The 13,639-nt window shown below is 42.8% G+C and overlaps 1 protein-coding gene across 2 annotated transcripts in view; it reads left to right on the forward strand.

The window, feature by feature from the left end:
- The window catches only part of LOC121432909 (growth hormone receptor-like), a 263,812-nt gene that overhangs the window by 14,816 nt on the left and 235,357 nt on the right, over positions 1-13,639 (forward strand). The window contains exon 1 of one of the 2 annotated variants that reach the window (XM_041631092.1): positions 9,670-10,108. The exons of the other annotated variant lie outside the window; for it this stretch is intronic. The gene's annotated coding sequence lies outside the window, so the exon portion shown is untranslated. Of the gene's footprint in view, positions 1-9,669; positions 10,109-13,639 lie in introns of those variants that run through there. 2 annotated transcript variants of the gene reach the window in all.

Consider the following 13,639-nt stretch of genomic DNA (forward strand, 5'->3'; position numbering starts at 1 on the left):
ATATATAAAACTTTATTTATTGGAGAAATGCAAAGTATATGTAAACTTGCATCGCAAAATAAAGAATGAATGTCCACGTCTTCCCACACACCCAGCCAACATCATTTTCATTCCTAGAGATAACCAGATCACAAGCCAGGCAGCTTTACAGTGTATTGCTAGCCCGCCTTTTAAAAATGTTAGCACGTTGGCTGTTGTTGTATGGTTGTCTCTGTGAGTTTGCTGACACTAGGAGATTTAGTCATGCTCCAGCAGAACTGTGTGCACTGCACAACTCTGAGAACAGAGATACCTTCAGAGATGCACTTTCAAATATGGAAATTTGAAAATCTTATTTCATTTACATCAATATTTTTATGAATATTTATTTTGGTTATCCAAAATTAAGAATTGGAAATGAGACCCCACTGATTCTAGTTTTTCGTCAGCAGCAGGTAGCTCCATTCTCTTGATTCTCTTCTCTGGAAGTCACAGAACCGGTCAGAACTGGTATGAACAGAAATTTGTGGTGCTGACCTCCAAACAAGGCTCAAGGTTTCAGGACTTCCCAATGCGCCAAGATTAAGTCTGATAAGGCAAAGGTAGCAGGGGCTTTAAAGTTAGAACTGAAATGAGATTCCACTCCTTCTTAGTAAGCCAACGCCCAGCCTTGCCCCTCCACCTTAGCTTCCTGAAGTGAAAAGCAGAGGTGTCTCGCACTGTTTCTCATCAGGGGCAACCATGTAATAGCTGTCATGAGCAAATGAATAAATGGGATGATAAGCAAACTGCTAATTTCTGCATAAAAACAATAAGTAATTTTAAAATGTCAAAGGACAGCAAATGAGGGATCATTTCAAATTGCCTTCATTTATATAACTGAGCAAAAATTGTGAGCTTATCTATAAATACATTCCTCAAAGAGTGGAATATGTGAGCAAAAAGAGCTATGCAATTACAAGTTCATACACATAAAACAGTCCTGAAAATATGTGTGACTTGCTTAAATTCTGAATTGTCATGAACAAGAACGTCTTTTATCCTTACACCCTGGGTGTGTGTACTTTTGGCATGCATTGTCTTTTCCAATGTGATTTTTTAAAGCTTCGTATTATTTTGATCTACATTTTTTGTATAGTTTTGAGACAATATCCTTCTATGGCTGGCCCAGAACTGTTGGCATTCCTCCTGACTCAGCTTCCCAGAGTGCAGGGATTACAGGCATAAGCCACGATGCATGGCTTGATTTTCAGTTCTTTAACAGTGAATGCATTTCAATATCTTTTCATATGTTTATAATTATTATTATGTTCTATTAATTTTATGTTCCTAACTATATAATAGGTTATAATAAATGAATTTGCCATTTATCTCATGTAAATGTTTTAATTTTGAGAAGAATATTCTGCAACCCAAGCTTTGATCAAAGGAAAAGATTCTAAATTTGGGATTCCTGCTAAGAAGAACAAAGTTACAATAGAGACCATGATCTTATGGTGGGAGTTGTGGTGATTTGAAAGAACATGACCCCCAAAGGGAGTGGCACTATTAGGAGGTGTACGCTTATTGGAGGCAGTGTGTCACTGTGGGGGCAGACTTTGAGGTCTCTTTTGCTCAAGGTTCCCTCAGTGTGACTTTTAGTCAACTTCCTGTTGTCTGCAAGATGTAGGACTTCCAGCTCCATCAACATGTCTGACTGCGTGCTACTATGCTCCCCACCATGATGATAATAAACTGAACCTCTGAAACTATAAGCTAGCTCCAATGTTTTCCTTATGAAAGTTGCTATAGTCATGGTGTCTCTCCATAGCCATAAAAACACAAAGACAGGAACCATCAAAGAGAATACCACAATAGAAGAATGTGTGGGGAAAACTCATCAGTAAAACCCTATTCATATAACAAGAAAATAGTGTCTGATTTGTGTTTCCGTGCCAACTTTCAATAACAAGTTTACTAATACTGCTTTTTCTGTAAATTTATTTTCAAAGAGTAACCTATATCACAAAAATCAGACTCTACGTTCTGTTTTGATAGTTTTCAGTTTGGAGTCAATATTCATCATGCATAAGATATGCAAGTGTGGTTTTAATAGATTATTCCCTCTTCTGTGAATCATGAACACAAGCCTCATGTTTGATATATGTCCAGTGAACCCTTAGATAAGGCAAGATTTATTTCCATTTTTTACTAAAAGTAATCTCAGGAAAGTTGGAATTGCAAGTAATTTTCAGATCTTGTGTTCGTTTGGACTACTGCTTATCTGGGTAGAGTTTGCTCAAAACTTGGATCTCATAATTCCACAGGAACTATGAATTCAAATAAATATCTAAATATAAAATGTTCAAATGTAAGATACCATTAAAGTGAAAATTAAAGCACTTTTGAGCCAAAAGTTTCTATGGAAGTGTGTGTGTGTGTGTGTGTGTGTGTGTGTGTGTGTGTGTGTGTGTGTTAGTACTGGAGATTGAACTCAGAGCCTTGTAAAATTCTCTACCAATGAACTATATCTTCAGCTCTCTCTCTCTTCTTTCTTTCCTATCATTTTGTGGATGCATGATATGTGTGTATTGTGTGTTCCTGTGTATGAGTATGAGCATGCATGTACCATGATTTACATATGGAAATCAGAAGACAACTTTAGATGTTGGTTCATATCTTTCCCCTTACACCAAATTTCTGGTGATTCCTTTTCTGTCTCCCATTCTCACCATATGAGAGCTGTGATTGATGTGTGCTTCTATGGAGAGGGAAGGAGAAGGAGGAGGAAAAGAAAGAGGAGAAGAAGAGAGAGAGTTGTTGCTGTTGTTATTTTATTTTGTTTTGCTGTCCTGTTTCCTCATCTGTTTTGCTTACTTATCCTTTGGCTTAATAGATATTTCCAGAAGCCACCTCAAATGCTCTTTAAGGAACATATGAGATAAAGAAACATTAAACAGGTAAGAAATGTAAATTTTAAAAAGATAAGAATGTGGATAGCTTGAAAACTCCAGCACCATGTTTGTTTTGGAAAATACCAATTAACAGAAATAAAGTAATTGTCATGCCTCAACGATCATGTCTTCTCTATTATATAAACATCTACTAACTAATATTTACAGTGAGTTAAGAAGAAGGAATGCATCATTTCACATTATAGAATGTATGTTTCTAGAATGTTGTGAGTCAGATTATTGTAAGCTCTTTGCATAAGTGCTTGTGGAAGATCTAGTTTTGGTTCTCCACAAACTTGCATCCTGACTCCCGCTGTGGCTGGACTAGACTATATTCCACCAGCAATGTGTAAGGATTTCCTGCTGAGCACAGTCTCTCAGTGTTTGCTGGGGTGTCCATAATGACTGCCATTCTTATGGGGGTGAGATAGATTTACAATGCAGTTTTAATTCATATTTTTCATACGGTTAGTGATGTTGAACTTCCCTTCAAGTGATTATGGGCCCCTTGTACTTTGTCTTTGGATGCTATCAGCTCTAATGTTCTAGGTTGCAGAATGAACCTAAGTGTCCCTTAGCAGACAAACCGAGGTGTAATACCCAGCAACCAGCACCCGCATGGTGTCTCAAAACTTTCTGGAACTCCAGTCCTAGGGGATCCAGTGTCCTCTTCAGGCCTCTGAATTCCTGCATGCATATGTGGTACACAGGCATACATGCCAGCAAAGCACCCAAACACATAATAAAATAGATTAAATATATCTTTTAAAAGATATCACCATTTCAAAGAGTAAGTTGTCTCCACCGTACAACTAATTAAGGAAGCACACAGGCCACGGGCCTAGAGAAGGTAGTATTGCATGGCGAATCCTCTGCCTCCTCGATTTAGTCACTGTCTTATCTGAGGGTTTTGTCAGCCAGGTTTAACAGCAGTTCATCTGTCTGCCTGACTTTTCCAGGCTCCATTGGGCAGACAGCAAGTAGGCAGGACTCTTCCTTCAGTGCTCGAAGAGCTCAGTGTTCCTCCTCGTGGACATCTGTAATGGCTTGAACCAAGTTCAAGCTGAGACTGGATTTAGTCATTGGAAATAGGCCTTTATTTTTTTTTGTATAATAAATTTATATTAGTTAAAATAGAATTAATAACAATGCTATTTTCAATATTCAGTAGAAAGAAATATGGCAGCCTGTCTTATTATTGTGATTTTCAACAAAATCAAGTTTAGGGAGGGTGCTGAACCCATTTAGAAAATACAGGGGAAGTCCTAAGACAGCAGCTCTTTCCTTAGTGATGTTAGGAAGTCACTTCCTTGGAACCTGCCCTGCAGTTGGTATACTTGTTATTTTAAAACACAGGTTCAACTCATTTCATACTCTCTCATACATAACGTCAATGTAATGAGGCATTAAAAAAACAAGTTAAATTTCCCTCACCACCAGACTTTAAATTCAGAAATGCTAAGTCTTTTACAAGTGTTTCATAATATGCTTTGCAAATAATATCATTATGTATTTTAAGTTTAATAACAATAATTAAACTTGCTTATTGCTATATTTGTAGTTGCAAATGGTCAATATTTGTCTATGAATCTTCCAAAGGTTCTTGGAAAGTAAAATTTTTGTACAGAGAAAACGTGAATAAACTAAGCATTTTCTTTATATAAAACATATTTTGACAGCATAATTACTGGCGTCTTCATACATCAAGTTTTATTAGCACACAATCCAAGTCAGTGACTATTGGTACCATGAACTTCATAGGAAATAGGTCTTTCTATCTAATTTCTGTGACAGGAAGCAATCACCAGAGCCTGTCTCATTCCTGGTCAGATTTCTTCCTCATTTACACTCTCTCATGCTCTTATTTTCTCATGCCTTTTGAAAAATAAAGAGGGTAAAGACAAAAAACAAAATAATATGTGAAGAGAAGAAACAAAGGGTTGGATGGAAAAGGGAAGAAAAAATAGTGAGCTCTGTATTCCAGGAGGACTTTTGGAGTGCAGGCTGAGTGGCAGGTGCCAACGTTAGACCTTGGGTTCTGCTGTATCTTCCAGAACCCTGACCTCTGCCCTTTCCATTGTTCCATGGCACCTAGAGAGAAGCTCACCATCCCCCTCTGTCTTGTGATGACACAAATAGAACTGAATTGATAATAGAAATAGCATCTTCAGGAGTTATAAAATCTCGAGGGGACAGTAGGGTGGAGGAGCGGGCTAGTGAGTCAAATAAAGCGTGGAATGGCCTGCATGCATTTGACTTGGAGAAGAGATAAATGGCAGTGTCCCGGGACCTTAAACTTCTAATATTTTCCCTATAAGCTTTTAGAGTCAAAACTATATATACATAATAAAATGGCAGACGATGGCTAAAGGACTTTAAATAAATAACACAGTCACAAAATGGAATGAACTTCCCAGTGGAGAAGCTAATGAGTTCCTCATTGGTATAATTGCCCAGACAGAAGCTAGATGTTTGTCTATGAGGTGTTTTTAAATAGGTTTCCCCCCATTTTAACAGGCAGAAATGGTAACATTGTTTCCCATTTTTTAAAAAAATCTCTATGCTTAAATGCTAGAATGACTTTAAGGGGAATATCCATTCATGAATCTTTTTTTGAAATCTTTCGTTTAATCTCCCTATGAGGCTGCTAGATGTATTCTGGTTTCTTCTAGGTTCAGAACCTTCCTGTAGGTGGCTCCAAGTCCACCAAAGCCATCAGTATGGTGTGATGTAGGAGATGTCATCTGTCTATGTGTTATTTTCATTGGTTAACAAAGAAACTGCCTTGGTCTTTTGATAGGCCAGCCCTTAGGTGGCCTATCAAAACAGAATTCTGGGAGGAAGAACGCAGAGTCAGGCAGATGCCATGATTCTCCTCTCTGAGATGGACACTGGTTAGACTCATGCTGGTAAGCCACAGTCAAGTGGCAATACAGATATTAGAAATGGGTTAGATCAATATGTGAGAGTTAGCCAATAAGGGAGTGGAGATAATGGGCTAGGCAGTGTTTAAATGAATACAATTTGTGTGTTGTTATTTCGGGTGTTAAGCTAGCCGTGCGGGAGCTGGCGGGATGAAAAGCAGGCCTGCTCGCCTCATCACTACCATGGTGTATTTCTGTTAGCTATTATGAGCTCTGGGTAGAAATGCCTACTTTTAAAACGTCTTCATTAAATGGTGGTTTGGAGCTTAAGCCTGGCTCTGACCCCGCCTCAAGTTCTGGAGAACTAGGGAAATGGTGACGCTTCACACTCAGAGTCTGTTAGTAGACAGACATCAATAAGGCCTTCAACCGATCAATGGGGTCCATACACATCCCATTTTTTAAAGTAATCTGCTTTATTAAATGTTTATTTTTTAAGTGCTAATCTCATCTTTAAAATCTCTTCACAGGAGTGTCTTGTAAAACGTTTGAGCGAATATCTTGGTACCACTACCAAGCCAGTTTGACACATGAAATCACCTAATCACAGACCTCAGGATAACAATGTGCATGATCTTAGGTAGCAGTCCTCTCATTCCCTAAGGAACTGAGTCACCGGGAGATCGATAAGCAGCTTACCAAGACCACAGATGAGCCACACAGGCCCCAGTGCTCCTAAGCAACGCTCGTTTTTTCTTTAAGTACTAGTGCTGCTTTGCGAGTTTTAGTTTCTTTCTTTTGGTTTGATAAAGGGCATTGATACTTTACAGAGGAACAGAATGACCAAAGTAAAATCCTAGTCCCTGATAGCTGCAGGTTCTGGAAATTTATAATGTGCAGCTGTGTAATTGAGGAGACAACAAACTGACCCAGTTACCTGAATTTGAATGAAGCTGCACTGAATTCTAACTGCTTCCACTCTCTTCAAATTAGAATGGTGTTTTTGGTTAAGCTATCTGTGGTGGAGAAAAGGAAGAGGGTGGCAGAAGTTACACTGTAATGAAGTATAATAGCTTTGTCATGATAGCAGTCATTGACAAGGCATTAATTTGAGTAAAGATAAGGGAGCTTCCAAACATTTAGAGAAGGGTCTTTACAGCTAAAGAAATAACAAGATGATTTACAAGTTAAGAATTTATAGGTCAAGATATGTTGAAGAATGAGCAGAGTCCAGTGTGACTGGAGCAAACTGGGTCCAGGGAGGACTAGTGGGGATGAGGAGCAAACTGAGTCCAGGGAGGACTAGTTGGGGATGAGGAGCAAACTGAGTCCAGGGAGGACTAGTTGGGGATGAGGAGCAAACTGAGTCCAGGGAGGACTAGTTGGGGATGAGGAGCAAACTGAGTCCAGGGAGGACTAGTTGGGGATGAGGAGCAAGCTGAGTCCAGGGAGGACTAGTGGGAATGAGGAGCAAACTGAGTCCAGGGAGGACTAGTGGGATGAGGTGGAGAGCAGAAGTGCACAGCCCAGAATCTTGGGTGTCATTTCTATTTGTGTATTTGTTCAAATAGGGACTCATGGGGTAGAGGGATGGCATGACTTTGTTTTAAAAGAATTTCATTTTAGATTAGACTGTATTCAGACCATTCTTTGGGTCAAGACCATTAGTAGTGAGAAGAGGAAGAACTGTTGAATCACAAAGAGTCTATAAATACTGTAGCAATAGAGGTAAGATTCTGATGTTTCAAGCTAATTGCTTCTTAACTCCTCTAAGAAGTAATAGATGTTAAGTGTGGAGTTCGAGAGACAGGCATATGGCAAGGATGACCACAACGGACAGTGATCTCCATAACTAGGTAGCAGTTACTGTCTGTTGAAAGGGTGACTGCGATCGGAGCATAGCCAGGGAGAAGGAACCAGACTGATGCCTTGAATATAATTGGTGTTGGGATGGCCATAAGAAACCCATCTAACAATGGCTTATTGTTAGCCTGGCCATCTGTGGACAGACAAAGGTTTGGGAGTTGAAGAGGATCCATCCATCACGGTGGGGAAGGTGGGCTCCAGAAGAGCAGAGCATCTGGTCAGATTGTGCCCACAGTCGGGAAACAGAGAGAGGAGAGCACTGGTGCTTGGTTCGTTTTCTCCTTTTTCCTCAGCCCGAGCTCTTAGCCCTTGCATGATGCTGCCCATCTCAGTAAACCCAATCTAGAAAGTTTCTCACAAGATGCCCAGAGATTTGTCTCCCAGATGATGCTAGACCCCGTCAAGCTACATCCCAACCTGTTTCTTTAATATCATACATAAGCCAGTGTGCCTTTGCCTATGCTCTCTATGAATAATGACACTTCTATCAAACACAAAGTGTCATGTAAAAAACTCTGCTTCCAAGTCTCACAGGATGGAGGCTGCAGCCGAAGCCAGGGCAACATGAGGACAAGCCTCCTTTGTTTAAGGATGACCTTGAAATCACCTTGGAGCAAGATCAGAACTTAGAAAATCCAGTTTTCTCTGGGCTTGGAGAGAAGAGGAGAGAGCACAGATAGGAGATAGGCTGGTGCTGCCAGAATCCAAAATGCATTCATGGATGGTCACCTCAGACAGAGTGAAGTCTGCGTGTGAGGCCTGCTTGGTCTCCATTCCCATCAGTACTGCCCCTTCAGCCAGCTTGGCACACACAGACCACCCAGCAGGCATGAATTTCGCTTGACCTCATGGTTTCCTTTCTCAGGTTACTCTATGTGGGCAACTCCCCCTTTAAGAGTCCCTACTCCTGATTGGAACAGCGACGAAACACCATTTCCAGGAACTTCCCCTCTTTCTGTATTCTAGAACCATAATTTAGCCGGGACACAACTGAGGCTCCTGGGAAGGATGCAAAGGAAAAAAGTTTCCAATTGTATGATTCCTTTGGTCCTGTGTTCCTAGGTTTTCACCCCACCTGTCACCTTAATGTGGATTGGGTATTTTGTTCTTTTGCAGGGCTTAACTGTTTAACTGTGACTTTGGGTCTGAAAGCAATGTGAAAAAGGGAGAGAGAGAGAGAGAGAGAGAGAGAGAGAGAGAGAGAGAGAGAGAGAGAGAAGCACTCTTTGTAAGCCGAAACTGTAAGAAGGTTATAGATAAACGGGGTTATAACAAACTGTCAGTACAAAGTAAACAGCAGAAAGATCGCATGACCAGCCGATCCTGCAGATAGGAGGCAGCCCCACAGCCCTGGGCTGGACTTTTGGACTTCTCTGCCTAGAGAAGTGAGTGGTAACTGGCCGTGTGTTGTTCCGTGAAAATACTGATGTACCACTCTGACTTTGGGAAGTGTTTTGACAACCTCTGTCTTAGTTAATTTTTCCAACAGAATAGAAATGTGTCTGGTAGATGAACTGTACCCATCAGTGGGTAGTTAAAACTCGTGCCCTAGGTCACACACAAGGACGCATCTCAGAGTGGACCTTAGTCCCCCCTCTGGACTCTAGATAGTCCTTTGCAAATATGCATGCATTCCCCCTAAGTTATCTACAGTGTCTCCATTTTTTAACCTCTCGGATAGGGAAGGTCCTTATTACTGTGTCCCAGAGAGCAGAAGCATGAAACTCGGGGCCAACTGACTAACGCCTGGTGGACTCAACACTCTTTCCAAAGTGTCTTCTTGCGGTGCCTGCAGGAGATGCACTCCTCTGCGAGTGTTCTTTGAATGTATAGCCTCAACTTGGGGACTGCTAGGTTCTGCCTTCTTTCGGAGAACTCCGTGGGTGGAGAGGTGGGAAGTCTCCCGCAACTACCAATATTTTCCTCTAGGAGGAGCCCCGCCGCCCAGCGGAGAGTGACACGCACCAACTCCTAACTCCTTGCCAGAAAGCTTCATCCCAGCCCCGCGGAATGAGTAGCGGGGGCGGCGCTCGACCTCCCCGCAGCAGCGGGTCCAGAGCCGACTGCTCTCAACTCCCGCTGCAGGTCGCTTGGGCAGCCTGTAACCGGGCAGCGGCGGCCCGTCGCTGAACCCAAGGCCAGCCGCCTTTTCCCACCCCTCCCCTCCCTCCCTCTCCTCTCCCCTCCTCCCTTCCCGTTTCACCCCGCCCCCTTCCTCCTCCCCAAGCCTGACAGCCCACGAGCTGCCAAGCAGGGCGCAGCCATGGGAAGAGGAGGCGGTCTAGGGAGCGGCGGCACCGGCAGAGGCGGCTGCTACAGCGGCGGTGGCGGCGGCGACGGCTGCTGCTGAGCCCCGGCGGCCGCGGGGACCCCGGGCTGGGGTCACGCGGGCCTGAGGCCTCGGCGCCGGCGGCCCCCACGCGGACGCGAACCCGCGCGCTCTGTCTCCTGAGGAGAAGCTCCAAGGTACTGGAGGGGGACTTCGGGGGAGTCCCGCTCCTATTTCCCCCACTTTGTGCCAGGAGACCTGGGTGTAGACCTGGGCATGCCAACTGCTTATGAAAATGGGATCACTTTTACGTATTTGCCCGGATAATTTTTCATGAGTTTGAGGTGGGCTATATTCCCCTTCTCAAAAGTTGTTTTTGCTGATGGGTTGGTGTAACCTGATCCATGTCCTGAAGTGTGTGTGTGTGTGTGTGTGTGTGTGTGTGTGTGTGTGTTTGCTCTTGGTGCTGTGTGAAGCTGAAAGTTGATGGGGGCGACAAGGAATTGGGCGAACCATACCCACCTGGCTCCTGCTCCCACCAGGGTGTGAGGTGCAAAGAGGGGTTTCCTCCTAAGACAGTTTTGTTACTCTTAAAAGTTTCGTGAATGTATTTGCTTGTCATCGTCAGCCTTTCAAGCTGGGGCAGGAACTGTACAGGCGGCTGGTGCTGTCTGAAGCGATTCTTTGGGTGGAGAGACCAGAGGGACTCCAGAGGGGTGGGCTGTGAGCGCGCGACCCCTGCAGCGCGCCGCCTTTGCAAGATTGTGCAGGCTGCAAGCTGCACGCTGGCAGCAGAGGAGCTGGGGTCAGTAGAGTCACGTCACCGCCACCAGTCTCCATGAACTGGGGTGGGTGGAAATTGTGGCAAGCCCAACTGTCCCAGCTCTGGACACACTCGTGGTTATGAAATCAACCAGGCTCAAAGTTCTGATAGAACTGCAGAGTCGTGAGCGCTAAGCGGGTGAGCGGGGTAGGCGCCTGCCTGAAGAGGGTGGGAGGGGGACTGGGTACTTGCAGTGGGTTCAGGACAGGGCTACAGGGCTAGTCACTTGTGGGTGCATGGGAAAAACTATTTCTGGGCAAGGACTTTATATATAGCACCGGGAAGTACGTCTGCAGGGCTTCGGAGTCTGGCTCTGGTGTGTGTGCTGAAGGAGGGTGCAGTATGCATGCGTGTGCTGCGTGTTTATGGGCACGTGTGGGGGAGTGCCCTGGAAGGTGTGTGGCCTCCTGAGCCAGGATGTGGGGAAGGAGAAAGAAACCATAGAGGAGCAGCCTGCTGTTGGTACCTCCAGAAGATCTTGGAGGGACAAGAAAGGTAGTGGGAAGCAAGAGGGCTGGGAAGAGGAAGCAGATCCTGAATGGGAATACATTTCCTGGACTTTAAAACTCTCTAAATCACCTGCTTTCGAAGGTCTGAGGACTAGAAAGGGTGGTTTCTGGAGCTGTCGGGACAGCATTGGAGCTTATAGGAGATTACTGTAGTTACTTACAGAACTGGAAGAGGAGGGCAGATTCGCTGTGGATCTGTGTGTCTCCCAGTGTGCAGCTGTTTGCTCCCAGGGGATAAGCAGTCTTAGGAGTGTTTACCTCTCAACTCCAGGGGCTGTGGTTGAGACAGCTCTTATCTCTTCCTGCAGAAATTGGATGTGTGCTAGCAACTGGTGCTCCAAGCTGCTTTTCTATAAAGATCAATCGAGGTGTCTCTTTATTCTTGAGATGACAGTTACTGGATGCGCTGCAAGAGTGCATGTTAGCAAAGAGACCCCTGGCAAATAATATTTGTAGCTTAAAAAGCCCAAGCCAGCATTCATCACCTTCTTCCACCCTTATAAACTTTTGGTTTCATATTAGTCTAGAGAAGATTAGTCAATCAACACTCAATGACACTTCTATTTCTTTGGGGAGCAAATAGATCACAGTGAAATTGTAGCTTTGGTCTCCTGAATACCATGGGAAGCCAGTGCTTACTGAGCAGAGGTGTGAAGTGAAAGTCTGTAAAGGCAATGATAAAGCGATGACATTAAGGCGTATTTCTTTTCAAAGTGAGCCTAACTTCTCCCGGTAAATATTTGCTCTAGTCGGGGTCTGTGGCCGTGTTTTTGATTATTAGTTTTTAAACAGCAGACTACACCCCATAAACCACTTTCAAATGGACACAACAGGCCTTGACTGTGCTATCTATGGCGCCTGTTTTAACAGATGTTTACGGTGCTTGGTAACCTATGGGACTGTCATGTGGAGTGTCTCGTTAGCTCAGGACATAATGTTTATAGCACAATGTAATAAATGAAGCTACAGTTGCAGCCTGCTTCTGCCAAGCGCATGAAACACCCCCTTGTGGAAACAAATCTTGAAGTCAGTCCAACTTGGCCAGCCTTTTTGGCTATCTGCTAGTAAGCATTGTTAATGTACAGATAAATCTGAGCGATACAGGAGGAATGTGGAACAGCAGACTGTTTAGCTTAGAAAAAGGCATGGGCTCTATTTGTAAAACTCTGCTAACCTGAGGATTAAGCATTTTTTGCTCTTTCCACCAGCAGATGCCGTGATTTGGGGGCCATTTGCTTTGCACTCAGTCTAAGCCAAAGACCAAGAAGTGATGCATGATTGCTCTTAAGGACTAAAGTTTTAAATGTTAATAATAGAAATACTTCTGCTTCTTGGAGTGTGGCTACACAAACTTATACCTTTTTCTGTATAAAGGAAGGCTGGGTGTAGCACAGAAAGAGCACCTAGCATGCATAAGGCCTTAGGATCAATCTGCAGCATGAGATGTGGGTAACTACCCCAACATAATAATGACCTGAATAATATGAGCACTTAAATCTTGAGTTGGTGAAAATTGGGACTTGATAAGAATGTAGTCAACCCCTCAGCCCGTTGTATAAGCAGAGAAGAAGGTACTGATTAGAAAGTCATTTTTTCCCCATCTGGAACAGCCATAGTGACAATATTAGAAGAAGTAATTTAGCTGCTTAGTTTGGTGACTTTTTAACAGGTAACTTTATGTAGTGTGTGAATCTCCACTTCAATATCTAGTCTATTCAATATCTCATTTATCCTGGAAATAATGAATTGAAACCTCACTTTCTTACTCACCAGTCTATTCTAGAACTTTCTTTGAAGAATATAAGAAAATTCAGCCTTGTACGAAATCAACTTATTTTTAAAAAAATCTGCTTGCTTATACTTAAATTGAATATTTAAATTAATAATTAAAGATTATACTAATCTTTCCTGCTGTCTCATAGAGATCTTTCTATATTTGAAAGTCCTTTGTTCTTTATTCCTAAATTCTTTTTGCCTGTTCTAGGGGTCTTTCTTAACCACCATTGCACTTTATATTTCTCTGCCATGAACAATATGCCTTGAGTTCCCCATTCTCTCTGCCCCTAACTAATACATATTGCCTAAAACACAAATAAGGAGTTCTTGGTTCTTTATCTGTAAAGACAACTTAATGTTAATGGTGTTTTTAGTTGCCTTATTACACTATTGGCTAATCTCAAACCTGTAAGGAAAATAACAGCATGTTCTTTTCAGATTACTATTCATCTACAGTCAATGTTGTAATACGTGTGTTTTTTCAAGCCTGAACTTGCTATAAATCCTTACAAAGTGCAATAGTGGAGATAAACCTAATTTTATATGCTATGTAGATAGCTCCTTAACTTTTTTCTCCCCATCAAAGAATGCCTACCAAGAAAATTACAGGACTAGAATTT

Source organism: Microtus oregoni, unplaced genomic scaffold (assembly GCF_018167655.1).
Source record: "Microtus oregoni isolate MIOR12 unplaced genomic scaffold, Mior012 000036F_ref0000092, whole genome shotgun sequence".
NCBI lineage: Eukaryota > Metazoa > Chordata > Mammalia > Rodentia > Cricetidae > Microtus > Microtus oregoni.